The sequence below is a fragment of the Lepidochelys kempii genome, chromosome 14 (assembly GCF_965140285.1).
Source record: "Lepidochelys kempii isolate rLepKem1 chromosome 14, rLepKem1.hap1, whole genome shotgun sequence".
In the NCBI taxonomy this organism is placed as follows: domain Eukaryota; kingdom Metazoa; phylum Chordata; order Testudines; family Cheloniidae; genus Lepidochelys; species Lepidochelys kempii.
The window spans coordinates 39,091,363-39,104,113 of NC_136393.1; positions in this window are offsets into that span (position 1 = coordinate 39,091,363).

Sequence of the window (12,751 nt, forward strand, 5' to 3'; positions counted from 1 at the left end):
ATGTACTTCACTGAGTTATTTTAGCTCAGAAAAAAAAGGCAAAACAATGAAACCAAGTTCTTGAAAACACCAGTGAGGCTCCAAGACGCAATCCGAAAGGCAGGCTGCCTCCTACCCCCCCAGGGCTCTCGCTGGAGCATTTGACTGCGGCCAAACAGGCAGTCAATTGACCGGCTTGCCAAGCCCATTGGGACCCCCAGCTGGGGCTGGTCCACTGCAATCAGATGCAGGGGGACGGAGACGTTTGTCACAGTAAATTTGCCTGGCAAGAATGATTCCAGGGACACTCCCAGCCTGGGAGGGACTGACACAGCTCAGAGCATTTCACCCCAGGCACAAGATCAACAGCTGGACGTTCAACCTACCAACAAACAGCAGGTGAACTACTGAGAAGAATGTGGGAACTTTCACTCAGGGACATGAAAGCCACAAGGGGGCGCCAGAAACCACAGCCATGGGAAGTGACCTGTTGCACTGTGGGCCAGGAATGATGGAACTTAATTCACCTCCTACCTGCAGACTTTTCTCTCCCCAAACACAGCAGCAAGAAAGGCACTTTCTGGAAGCCCTCATGGCAGTGTAACCCTTTCAGAGCCATGAAAGAGCAGCAGTGGGGTCACCCATAAGTGACACCAAAGAGGATTTGAAAGGCCTGTCTAGTTGAGAGGAGTTGGACTCAAACCCCTCCAGATGTTTTCGAGCACGTCACTTTTGTTTGCACCACAGTAACTCGGTAGCTGGTTTTCAAGCCTTCCCATGTGGCTGGCGCTCAGCGAGGAACAGACACTCTAAGTTGGGAAGAGTTAGGAAACGTGGCAGCGGTGATCAGAAAGCAAGCATGTGTTCACCTCACTCACAAGGCATGTCTGACCCTGTAGATTTAACTGTCCAGTGCACGGTAGCCCACACCCCTGCCCTACTGAACTGAGCAGAGAAGTCAGTGACGAACAGTTGATGGCACAGGCTGTCTCCACCATCCATCTCCAGCTCAGATGCCACATGTTCTGCAGAGCTCCCTGCACCTGCAGGTGTGTAACCAACCCTAAGCTCACAGATTCCCACCTTACACAGTGAGAGCCAATGCTGCCCGTTGCAGCAGCCTGCCATTACAGCAGGGAGCTGGGATTCAGGGCCCATCTGTATCCGAGCAATCTGCACCAGTATAATCACAGTGACGCAGTGACATCAGGGCAAACACCTCCTGGAGATGAGCTGGAGCAGTGCGGCTCGCTCTGGTAACTTCCTGCAGCAAACTGCACCAAGGCAAGCTCCTTTGTGCACCAGTGCAGTGCGTCTGCTTTAGCGGTTTGCCCCAATTCAACTGCACGGATGTCATGACATCGGCACAGAGGATTCCTAATGCAGACGGAGCTGGATTCAATCCCCTCTGCCAGCTGCTAAACCCTCCTGGGGCCCAGTGATCAGATCCCAGGACAATAGAGAAATCCCACCCCCGACATTCCCCAGCATGCCCTGCCCCAGACAACGGGGGGATACAACAGGGTTCATGTTCACCGCAAACAGACGCCCTCTGCACGAGCACACACTGTCTGGGCAGCCTGGGGGAGTGAATGGTGCTAAGGAACCCTTCATGGCCAAGCTCAGCAATTGGGGGGTTTCCACACTGCGCTGGTGGAGGGGTCTCGACTGACTTCTACGGCTCATTTCAATAACACGGCAGCACCTGCCGCCCGGCCACAGGCGTGACCTGAAGATCCAGGAAGGCCAAGCTGGTAACCTCAGAGCAACACAGGGAAGGCAAAGGGCTCAGGGTTGCACTGCACCCTGTCCCACTGGACACCCTGGTCAGGGACTGCTTCATGGCGCGTGGCAAAGGTGACTTGGGTCCAAAGTGCTCAGAGATGGGCTGGGGGGGCTAATGTCAGTCAGATCATCCTGACACAGAGAGTGCCCAGGTGCAGGGGTCTGGGAGGAAGATCCCCCAGGAATCCTCTGCCCCAGGGGCAGAAGCCGGACAGGCCGGGAGGAGAGAGTGAGTGTGGTAGGTCACGGGGGAATGGGATGCGCGGAGATCATAGATGGAGGGGAAGGGAGCGGGACGGAAGCTGGGAACTCACCTGCCAGAGCAATGATGGCAGCAATCAACGCAGACCATACAACTATCACTGCAACCACAACTCTACAGGTTGGACTTTTCTTGCAGTTCCAAGGAGGGTCTGAAACAGAAAGACCCGTCAGGCAGGGCTGGGAGGACACGTCTCACTGACAGCACCGGGGCTGGAGCTGCCCTGCAACATGCACCGTTCTTGTCTAGTTTTTGTAAAGCTCTCCAACACCACTTTCTACAAACCATTACCCTCTGATCCCACTGAGGGTTTCCAAAAGTTAGTGCCTGTCTCACCCACTGCAACCTGCAAGGTCTCGTGCCAGCAAAGGGAAGCTGCTCCCAGATCTGGAGCTGCATTCGCATGTCCTGAGGGCTGTCCTGCACCATGGTCACCACGGGCAGGTAGGTCATCAACCTCCATCTCTGTCCCAGCTGCAGGATGGCCTCTGGTTCCTGCTCCCTCAGGCACCTGGAGATACTGAAAAAAGGGTGGGATTGGCAGAGCAGGAGAACAACCCATGAGGTTAAGAAATGGCAGTGAGAGCCTTTTCCCTCCCTGGGAGATTATGGTGTCCCTCTGTGGGGACTCCCTTCCTGGCAGATGCTAGTGAGCTATTGAAAGAGCTCAGCCTGTTTAGATTATAAAAAAGATTGGGTGGTGACATCATAGAAGTGTTGAAGTGACTTCATGGAGAGAAAATATTGGGTATTAAAGGGCTCATTAATCTATCAGAGAAAAGCATAACAAGACCCAGTGGCTGGAAACTCAAAAGAGACCAATTCGTATTAGAAAGAGGGCACACATATTCAACAGTGAGGACGAATCACCAAAGGAAGAAACTAGAAAGGGATGTGGTGGGAATTCCCCACCTCTTGATGTTTCTAATGAAGACTAGATGCCTTTCTGGAACGTGTGTAGTCAAAAATTAGCTCCTATGCTCTACAGAAAGCATGTGATATGCAGGGGGTCAGATGACACGCTCTAATTGTCTCTTCTGTCCATAAAGTCTGCTAATTTATGAAAAAATGAGCGTAGCATGGGGAGAAGCCTCTGATGTTTTACTGTGTTCGGCTTGAGCCCACAATGAACGCTCATTGAGTGGGGTGATCCAGGGGAAGCAGCTGAAACATCCAATGTGGCTGGACAGGGGCAGGACATCAGCACTACAAGGGAGTGGTGGGTGTGGCAGTGACATCACAAGGGCCTTTGGCAGGACCTCAGCCTATTGGACAAAGGTGGTGGGGAGGCGATGACCTCACAGAGAGAACTTGACATCAGCCAGGCAGGACAGGGGTGCAGGACAGGGGCAACCTCGGAGATCCCTGTGGCTTTGCTTCAGCACGTCTCCTTCTCGAGGTCTCTCCTGGAGGACTGAGAGAGCATTCACTTGCACGTACGTGAGCGCAAGGAGGACCCCCTTTGGAGTTTTCTCCTTTTCTTTTAGTGGATTTGCTCGAAAACAGACGTCCCTGTATAGAAGGTAAGAGCCTCGGAGAGGTTTGGAACCTGTTCAGTCTGATCCATCAGGTGCTGGCTGATTTTTAGGAAAGGAAAACATTAGATTGTGGGGGCAGTATTTTATTTCCGACCTAGGATTTTGTCCCTTAGATTTACTGGGGACATTGGGGTTTCTCCTTTTTGTTTTCCTCTTCTTTTTCCTACCTTTCCTACCTTTCTCTTCTTGCTTCCTTTGTCCTTTTCCTCTGTTCTCCTCCCACCACCAGGAGCTCTGTGTGTGGATCGGGGTCCGGGGGGGTTGTGGGAGGCCCTCACAGAGAGGTGAGACTGGACTAGTGCTCCGAGAGTGATCCCCTCGGTGGTGACCGGGGCCATTCTTTGGGCTATTTGATGAGATCCCTTAGCCTCCCACCCCTCAAAGTCTCAACCTTGATTGGCTGAGGAGGGGGCTATTGACAGGGAGGAAACTCTGGTCTTTGTTGTTCTCTTTTATGACCAAGCAAATAAGTCACAATCAGTTATACGTTTGACCAATGTGGATGCTGCTCTCCATTCATTGTCTCGGAGCAGTTCATGATCCTCTCGAACATTCCAGTTCTTCTGAAATAATTGCTGAATAATTACTATGAACAATTGTTGGTCTGTAGCTCATTTGAGAGCAATTCTGCTACTGACTGGCTGCATCAGCTAAGACAAGTCCCTGCTCCTTTCTCAGCCTTCGTTTCTCCTTCTGTCAAGAATGAATAACAATCCTCTCCCACCTACCTCGCCATGGGTGGATGCTGGGGATCCACTGAAGAGTGTCACTCGGAGCAGTGCAGACTAGGGGGTGTCCTATCACACTGAGCCATATCAGATTATAACCTAATATTCGATTTGATTTGTATTTTATTGTTTTGAAATTGTGAAAAGCAGCAACTACTTAGCTCAGACTGAAGCATCTCATCCAATTTTCTAGAGCATAGTGTCTCCCCTTTGTGTATGATGAGACAGTTGAATGCACTGTGATGGACAGGAGATGCTCTTGTTTTGCAAACAGATATTTTTGCAAAGAATTTTCATCCTAATTGTTATGATTTCAAAAAACAAAGTGGTTTCATTTGAATGGATTTTCTGACAGAAAAAGGTTTCCATGAAAATGTTCACACCTTATTTCCTGGGCCTTATCCCTGCCTCTGGGGGGTTGTTGTCTGTTAGTTAGAACAGGAATCAGGACAGTTGTCTTCTCTTTCTGTCTCCGTCACCGCTTCGCTGTGTGACACCTTGGGTAGGTCCAATGGGAACAGGGTCAATTCTCTAACTCCAGGCAGCAGGAAGCCTGGGTGAGATAAGGGATGTTAAGGCCATCTGCGAAGGAGAAAGGGATGTTTCCAGGTGTTGAATGTCAAGAACTCTAAACTTTGCTAAAATGGATAGTCTCGAGAAACAAGAACTAGTTGGGGCCAAACTTTAACCATTGTCTTTTATAAAGCCCATTCAGGAATGTGAGTCCCAGAGAGCCATAGAGAGGGGGAGCAACTTGCCCAAAGTCCCACAGATCAAGAGGCAGCAATGGAAGCAGGAGTGACACTCTCTCTCAAAGGCAGGGGGACCAGACATTAGGGCCTGGTTGCAATTGCCAGCTGTGGGAGGGAGTGTGCGGCAGTGGTCAGTGAAGGGGTCCATCCATGGCTCTGATACTCGGTGTGACCCTGTGGTCATAGCTGAGGCCCGTTTGCCATCAGTAGGGTTGGGGTCCCATGGCTACAGCCCAGTGGGTTTGGGAGGCTCCAGGAAGGTGAGTAAAGTGCTGGGATGTCAGGATCCCGGAGGCGCTGTCACCTCCGCCCTAGGGCCGTGTTCTGCACCCCCTGCTGCTGGCTGAGTTTCTCCGTCCCTTGGCAATCAGACAGACTCTTGTTTGCACAGCCAGTCGATCGCCCTCGTGTCATCACCCTGCCTGCTGGCTGGGCAGGGTAACTCCTGAGGTCACCACCCTCTCCAGCCTGCCTTGGGCTTGGAGAGTGAGGAGGAGGGTGAGGGACGTCTGCTGATCCTGAACATCCGCCATCCATTGTACCATCACTGAGAGCACGTGAGTGGCATTCGGGTTCCTCGGTGTCTTCCCCTCTCTGTTTGGGGGAGAGACTATCTCCAAAGGGGGATTTCATTTGCAAACAGCCCCCAAGAGCCCCTCACTCTTAGGCCAGGCAGGGGCTTCTCCAGAGCCGTCTCCAGTGTGTTTGGAAAGGTTCCAGCAATGGGGCTTCCCAGCCCTTCCCCTCCCAGCCCTTCCCTCCCAACCCTTCCCCAGGCTGAGAGTCTCTGAGGTGAGCCAGACCCTGTGAGCTGCTGAGCCTGGAAATCAATGGGGAACGAGGAGGGCTCTGTGCATCCTGTGCCGAGGGCCTTTCTGACTTTGATGTGAGGAATGATTTCCCAGGAGAAGTCCGGACTCCTGGGTTCTGTTCCTTCTCTAGCCTGGGCGGGAGAGTGGCCTGGGACGACAGGAGGGGACTGCTTCTCCAGAGTAACCGATAGTCTTTGGGACTGACCTCATTGCTGGAAAAGGATGAGACTTCCTGGCTATTGCAGCAGCAGGGATTACGAGGGGGAACGTTGGGAGCGGATCATGCAATGAACTCCTGCCCGTGTGTGTAGATGGCACTCCCTGCACTCCTGTGCGGGCAGAGGGGGCGGCTGTGGTTGGAGGAGGGAGGAGGAGGGACGGAAAAGGCCCAGGAGTGAAAGGCTGCCTTGAGCCCAGTCTCACCCCTGCTCCCCGCTCGGTTCCAGGATGGCCAGGCTCCTGCGGATGTTGCGGAGGAAGGCTCTGCAGGTGGCCCCAGAGCCTGAGGGAAGCAGCTGCCGTCTTCCCAAGGGGCAGAGCAACCCCTGCATCCCTGCTGGCGGGGAAGCAGCTCCCGTCCAGGCCAGACGGCGGAAGTGCCCGGCCTTCTGGAAAAGGAACCCGGCTCCCGGCGCAGGCGCCGAGCTGGGAGAGGCCCCGACCAGGCCCCAATGGAGCTGGCCCAGGCTGCGGTTTGGCAGACAGGACCCAGCCCAGGAGGGGCGCCGGGCAGGGTGGCTCTGGGGCTTGTTGTGTGGGCAGCAGCGGCCCCAGGAGCCCAGACCTCGTTCCCATCAGGAGGCATCGCCCTGCCCGGTCTCTGAGGACCTTCCAGCCCCTGCAGGCCAGGAGGGGGAAGGTCCCTGTCCCAGCACGGGCAGCTCAGCCTGGGACAGTGGCAGCACCTGGGCATCTGGCAGCAGCCAGGCCAATGGAGGCCACTGCTTTGTTCCAGGTGAGGAGCCGGGCTGGGCTCCGGGAGGGCTGAGGACGGGATGTGAACACCCTGGCCCAGATGCTCTCTCAGGGATATGGAGGGGGGTCCCCAGCCCAGGTGTCTGGCCTGAGCCCCGCGAACCCCACGGACAGCAGCAGCCGTCACACAGCTGCCCCTTCCGCACGGGGACCTGGGGGTGGGGGCGTGAAGAGCTGCTGCTTCAGGGCCAGGGGAATCGGCACCTCCCCTGGAGTCCTGGGCAGGGGAGGGGGGCTCTGCTCTGGGCTTCTGCAGCTGTTGGGGGCTGAAGGCATCCCTGAGAGGGAGGTTTGGGGCCCGATCTGCCCTGGGTGCCTGAGGTGGGAAGGGGGGTCTTGAATCCTGCTCTGCCCACCACGCCCCTCTCCTTCCCTCCGTGGTGCAGGGACCCCCCGGGATTCAGAGCATGAGGAAGGGGTGGACATGGCCAAAGATGAAGCTGCTCTCAAGGTCATCCGAGAGCAGCTCAAGTGCAGAGATAAGGTACAAATGTTCCCCACCTGGGCTGGAACCAAGATTGCCCTGTCCCTTCCCAGCATCCCCACCCCTGCCGAGGATCTTGTGCCTCCTGATCCACCACCCCCAATGGGACCCTTTTACATCCATGATGTGGGACCCCCAAGATGGGGGTGTCCCACAACAGCCAAAGTCATCTCCCCCCACAGGCACTGTCCCAGTTCCTGATCCTGCTTGTGTAGGAGTGGGGGGGGATTTGGACAATAGGCGGGTCCCCACAATCCCCCATTGAGGCCTGAGCCCTGGAGCTGGTGTGGGTGGGGCAGGAAGGTCCCTCATTAACAGGTTGTCTCTCGCTATACCCCACTCCCGGTGGGTACAGGATGAGGGGCAGCAGCTCCTGTTCCTTCAGGCCATCTACCCCGCATGTCTGACTGCACGGGAGAGAGGGGAGGACACACTGGAGCCGCGCTGCTGCAAGGCGGCTGTGGTGAAGAGGATCGTGGTGAGTGAGACACGCCATACGGCAGCTGGAGGGAGGGGGAGAATTGTGGGGCTGCGGGGCAGCTGAGAGTGGGGGACAAGGAATCTCATGGTCCCAGCTCAGTCGTCGGGATGAATGGGGCAGTTTTGACAGGGAGGAGGAGAGAAGGGGATTGGGAGTGAGCTGGGCAGGAATCTGAGAAGGGGAACAAGTCGGATGGGCAGGAAGGAATCGGGGGAGTGGGAGGTGGTGGGGGATCCTGCTGGCCATGTGGGGCACTGGCTGTGTCATCTCCTCACTGGGAGGCGTCAGTCGGGCGTGAATCTCACACGCTCCTTTGTCTCTTTCACGTCTCACAGGAGCTCACCGAGGAGCTTCCCGATGACTCGTCACCCAGCGCCGTCCTCGCCCACTCCCTGGCTGCAGTGGGCTACCTCTGGTACTGAGACAGCCCCCCCCCCCACCCTGCCGGCTCCCCTCACCCCAGTGCTGCTCAGGCCCAAGGCTGGGAGTCACCGTCACTGTCCCTCCCAAGTCACCTCCCAAGAGTGGTGCCTCTGGCAGAGATGGTGGGGTGGGGAGGGTCACTCTCTCCTGGCAGGGCTCTTCTTTTCACTCCCATAACATGACAGGGGCCTTGGGGAGGGGCTCACTCCCGGGCTCCGATACAGGAGGGGCAGCAGGCTCCAGGGAACAGCAGCTATTCCTGTCCTGCCACTGTCTGTCTGGGACACCTTGGCCTTGTCATTCCCTAGCGAAGTGCCTCAGTTTCCATTCTCGCCAGCCTGTGCCTCTATCCCTGTGGCTTGGTGTCTGTGTTGGCGACAGTCCCACCCAGTACTGCACAGTCTAATAGCAGCTCCTCTCTCTTGCCAGCACCATGAAACCTGCCCTGGAGCCAGCCCTAGAGACCCACCTCTTGCGAGCTGCCCTTCACTCCGTCTTCACCCTGGGCACGGAGAAGGACACCACCGGCATCCAGGTACCTCTTCCTCCTCCATCCTCCTCCTCTTCCAGAGTAGTCCTTGGTCCCTACTCCCTTGATTCGCTGGAGCTCCAGATTTAGGGGTGGGGTAGCGGAGATGGAACAAGCTGCAGGGTTGGATCCTTCCCTCCAGCAGGGAAGAGATTACCCCTCCCTGGGGGATTTCTTTCTTTCTTTCTTTCTTTCTTTCTTTCTTTCTTTCTTTCTTTCTTTCTTTCTTTCTTTCTTTCTTTCTTTCTTTCTTTCTTTCTTTCTTTCTTTCCTAAGCCGCGTTTGGCCCAGAAGCCCAGGTTCCATCCATAGCAACTTGGCTGTTTCCTACTCTTCTGCCTACAAGGCCCTCTGCAGAGACCTGCTAAGCTCATGGATTAAAGGTCCAGGGGTCATCAATTCTTGCAAATTGCCTGCAGTGGGATGTGAAGGAGAGAGGCCAGGAGATGTGTTTGGGAGTCTCCCCAGTGCTTCCCAGAGACCCCTCTTCCCATCCTGTGGCAGGTGTAGGCCCAGGTTCCCTAACTCTGACCCATGCTTTGCAGACTCTGCACAAAGTCATCCCAGAGGTCCTGGATGCCATGCTTGGGAATCTGCTGGCAGAGTCCCCAGACACAGACAGGCTCCACTTCATCTTGGAGGTGAGCCCCATTTGACCGTAACTCTTTGGGGGACTGGTAAGGAGAGACTGGAAGATGCATTTTCTACTCTGTCCTCCTAGCTGGGTCCCCAGTGGGCCGTCCTTGGTTGGGGAGGTCAGTGCAATGTAATGTCAGGTACTTCCTTCTTGAGGGACAGAGGAAGGAGCTGGGACTCCAAGCCAGAGCTCTGCCTGGTTCTGCTGAGCACTAAGCACAGGGCTCCTGGCTGTCTTGGGGAGTGAGAGTCTGAAAATCCACCCTTCCCGCACCCCTCCAACACACAGAGCCCATGAGATTAGGGAGATGGTTCTCAGAGAAGAGGCACATGCTCCTTCCTAGAGAAAGAGGAGGAGCCCAGGGAATCAGCCCTTCCCTCTGATCTACTCTGAAATTCCTGGGGGGATTGTGCTCTCAGTCACTCCCTACATCCCCGCAAGGAGTTGCGTAGCAGGGAAGGGCTGAGGGTTCAGTCGTCTTTCTGGTGAACTGTTCAGGAATCAGGAGTTTTGGGAGGATGGGACCAGCCCCGACCCCGAACATTGTCCCAATCTAAAGAGACGCTGACAAGTTGTGACCTGAAGGGTACAAGCTGCGTCCTGGGGGAAAGAATCCCCTTCTAAAGCTCTGCCATCAATGACTCAGCTATTTCTCCCTGCGCAGAATGTCTCAGGCCCCTGGGGCTGGGTGTGTGGGGGGCTCATTTGCAAAGCAGGAGCAGCTGGCCACTGAGTCTGACCTGCCTCCTTTCCCCACAGCATGTCAACCTCTGGGTCGTGTCCAGGGTGTCGCAGGAGCGAGCCAAGGCTATCAGGAGCAGCACAGCCCTGCTGAGATACACAGTCACCCTCCCTGAGTTTGATGTAAGTGAGCTCTGAGCCCAGCTTGCTGGCTCCAGGGGGAGGCGGGCTGGCTCCAGCGGGCTGCAGGATCTGCTGCTGCTGCCGGGGCTGTGGGTTAGGAGGGTTCTTCATGGGGAGGCAGAGTCAGAGCAGAACTGAGCTAGGCTTGAGTCAAGTTCTTCTTGTCCTGGTTCAGTGTTGTCCCTGGGCCTTTAAGGGGACCATGCTCCAGCCCCTGCTTGGCATCCCAAAGCAGCTGCAGGCTCCCTTGGCAGCAGAGCAAATGAAGGGTCGATCTCAAGCTCCTCTCCCCCAGCCTCTCCTGCAGAAGGGCTAAGGGGAAGGAGCCCTCTGGCCCAGGGCGGACAGGGAGCTGAGAGGAAAATGCTGACGGAGTCCCCTCTGCTCTCCCTTCCATTAGATCTCAGCCGAGTTCCCTCGGATGGGTCACCATGTGGCCCAGCTGGCTCTATTTGTCAGCGATCCAGACAAGGACATCAGCCGGCAGGCCAGGGAGGGGACTTACCGGCTCTACCAACTGCTGCTCCAACAGAGGGGTAAGGAACCCAGCTGGGACACGGAACCCAATAGGGGACTGAGAGTGACCATATGTTGATAATGGGACCCTAGACCATTTCTCTCAGACTGACCCCAGCCGGAGGACAAGTCTCTCTCTGCCTCTGTTCTTCTCCATTCCACTGTGCAGCCACCAATGGGATTGGAAGGACACAGAAACTGCAACCAGAATGAGGAGAAAAGTCGCTCTCTCTCTCTCTCTCTTCCAGGCCTGACCATACATGAGGCGGAAGATCTCTGGTGCTACGACTGGCACCAGGACAGCAGGCTGTTGGGCTACAAGAATACAGCCAGAGTGGGGGAGGTAAGGGCACTGTGCCAGGGCATGACACAGCTCAGGGAGTGTAGCTGGCTGGGTTCAGTGCAGTGGAGGCCTCCTGAAGACAGGAAAAGAGCCCGCTCCTTATTTCCAGCTCAGAGTTCCTCATCCAGCAACCAGTGGGACACGCTGGTGCCAAAGGTCCCACACTGGGACTGGGCCAGGAGTCTCCTTGTTCTTGTCAGGCTGCAGGTTGGATTCCCCTTGAAGAAACCAAGGAGCTGCAGAGGCCATACACAGCGAGGAGAGAAATCACTAAGCTGCAGGGAAGAGACCTTTGGTCTGTCAGCTCCAACCCCCTCCTCCCCTCAACAACACACGCACACTCCTCTAGCCGCTGAGGTGCAGGAGATCTCTCTGCTGGAAGCAAGACAGAGTCCCCTGTCGTCTCTGTGCCCTGCACAGCAGAGTGGGCCTGCTCACACACATTAGAGATCCATTTCCAGCCCATCCTGGCCCCTGCCATAAATTGCCTTCCCGAAAGAGCCACTGGAGGCTTTGGTCCCTCAGCAACTGCCACCTCTTAATAAAGGGGCTTCCGTGAGCCCTGGGACCCTGAGAGCCTGGGGAATGAACTGCCTTGGCCACAGCAGCTCTCTTCCCCGCCCTTTGGGGCATGAGACGCCATTGTACCGCCAGGACTTGGAGGCTGGCTCTGGGCAATCTACTCAAGCCTCATGTCCTCTTGGTTTTAGGTCTTTGAAAAATTCTTCTCCGTCGGGCAGAGAAGATCCTTCGTACAGACAGCATTGCTGGCCATCCACGACCCCCTGCTGCGTGTCAGCCAGGCTGGGCTGGTGCTGGTCTACTCCCTCCTGGGGGAAGCCCAGCAACTGATGGGGGACACGGTAAGCAGCTGCAATCGACTCAGAAGCTTGGGGTGGGACCCAGGGCCTCATTCCCATCCTCTCGCCATTTGCTGGCCTGGTAGCAAGGAGCCCAGTGGGGACTTCTGGCCTTCATGAACTTCTGTTCTTAGGATGTGGTGCTCTGCTATCACTCCTGGGAAGGACAGGAGAGTCCCCTAAGTGCCCTCTGGGAACCTTTCCTGCCCCACAGAGCTGCACCCATTTCCCCATGGCCTAGTGTCCATGTCACCCCAGCCACCATCGAGAGTTGCTCCCATCCCTGGCAGCCTGGGAGGCCAAGGACTGACTGGTGATGGTGACTGACTGAGGCACATGGGCGTGGAAAGCTGGTCTTGCTGCTGGTAGGGCTGGACCCGCTCTCGAGAGATTGGGAGGATTCAGTCGTCAGGGGCTGCTGACCTGCTCCATTCACCAGGGCTGCCATCCTGTGGTTTCAGGTTTTGTCACTGGGGTGTCTTGGGGAAAGGTCTCAAGCTCTCTCCATTCCACTTCACTGCTGCCAGAATCCTTCCCGCCCCCCGCCACCCTTCTAGAGCCTCCTCCCTGCCCTACCTGGGTGGGGATGGAGGTAGGGGTGGAAGAGAGGGTTCTCCGAACTTGAGCGGTGTCCCCAGGTGGGTTGGAGGTGGAACAGCTGTCAGGGGCACTGATGGGGAAGTGGCAGGAGCTCACCCTACAAGGAGGGGGGTTGGCACTGAAGGTCACTAGAGAGGACAGCAAGCCTCCATCCTGGGGGTCAGGAGGGTGAATCTACCACTC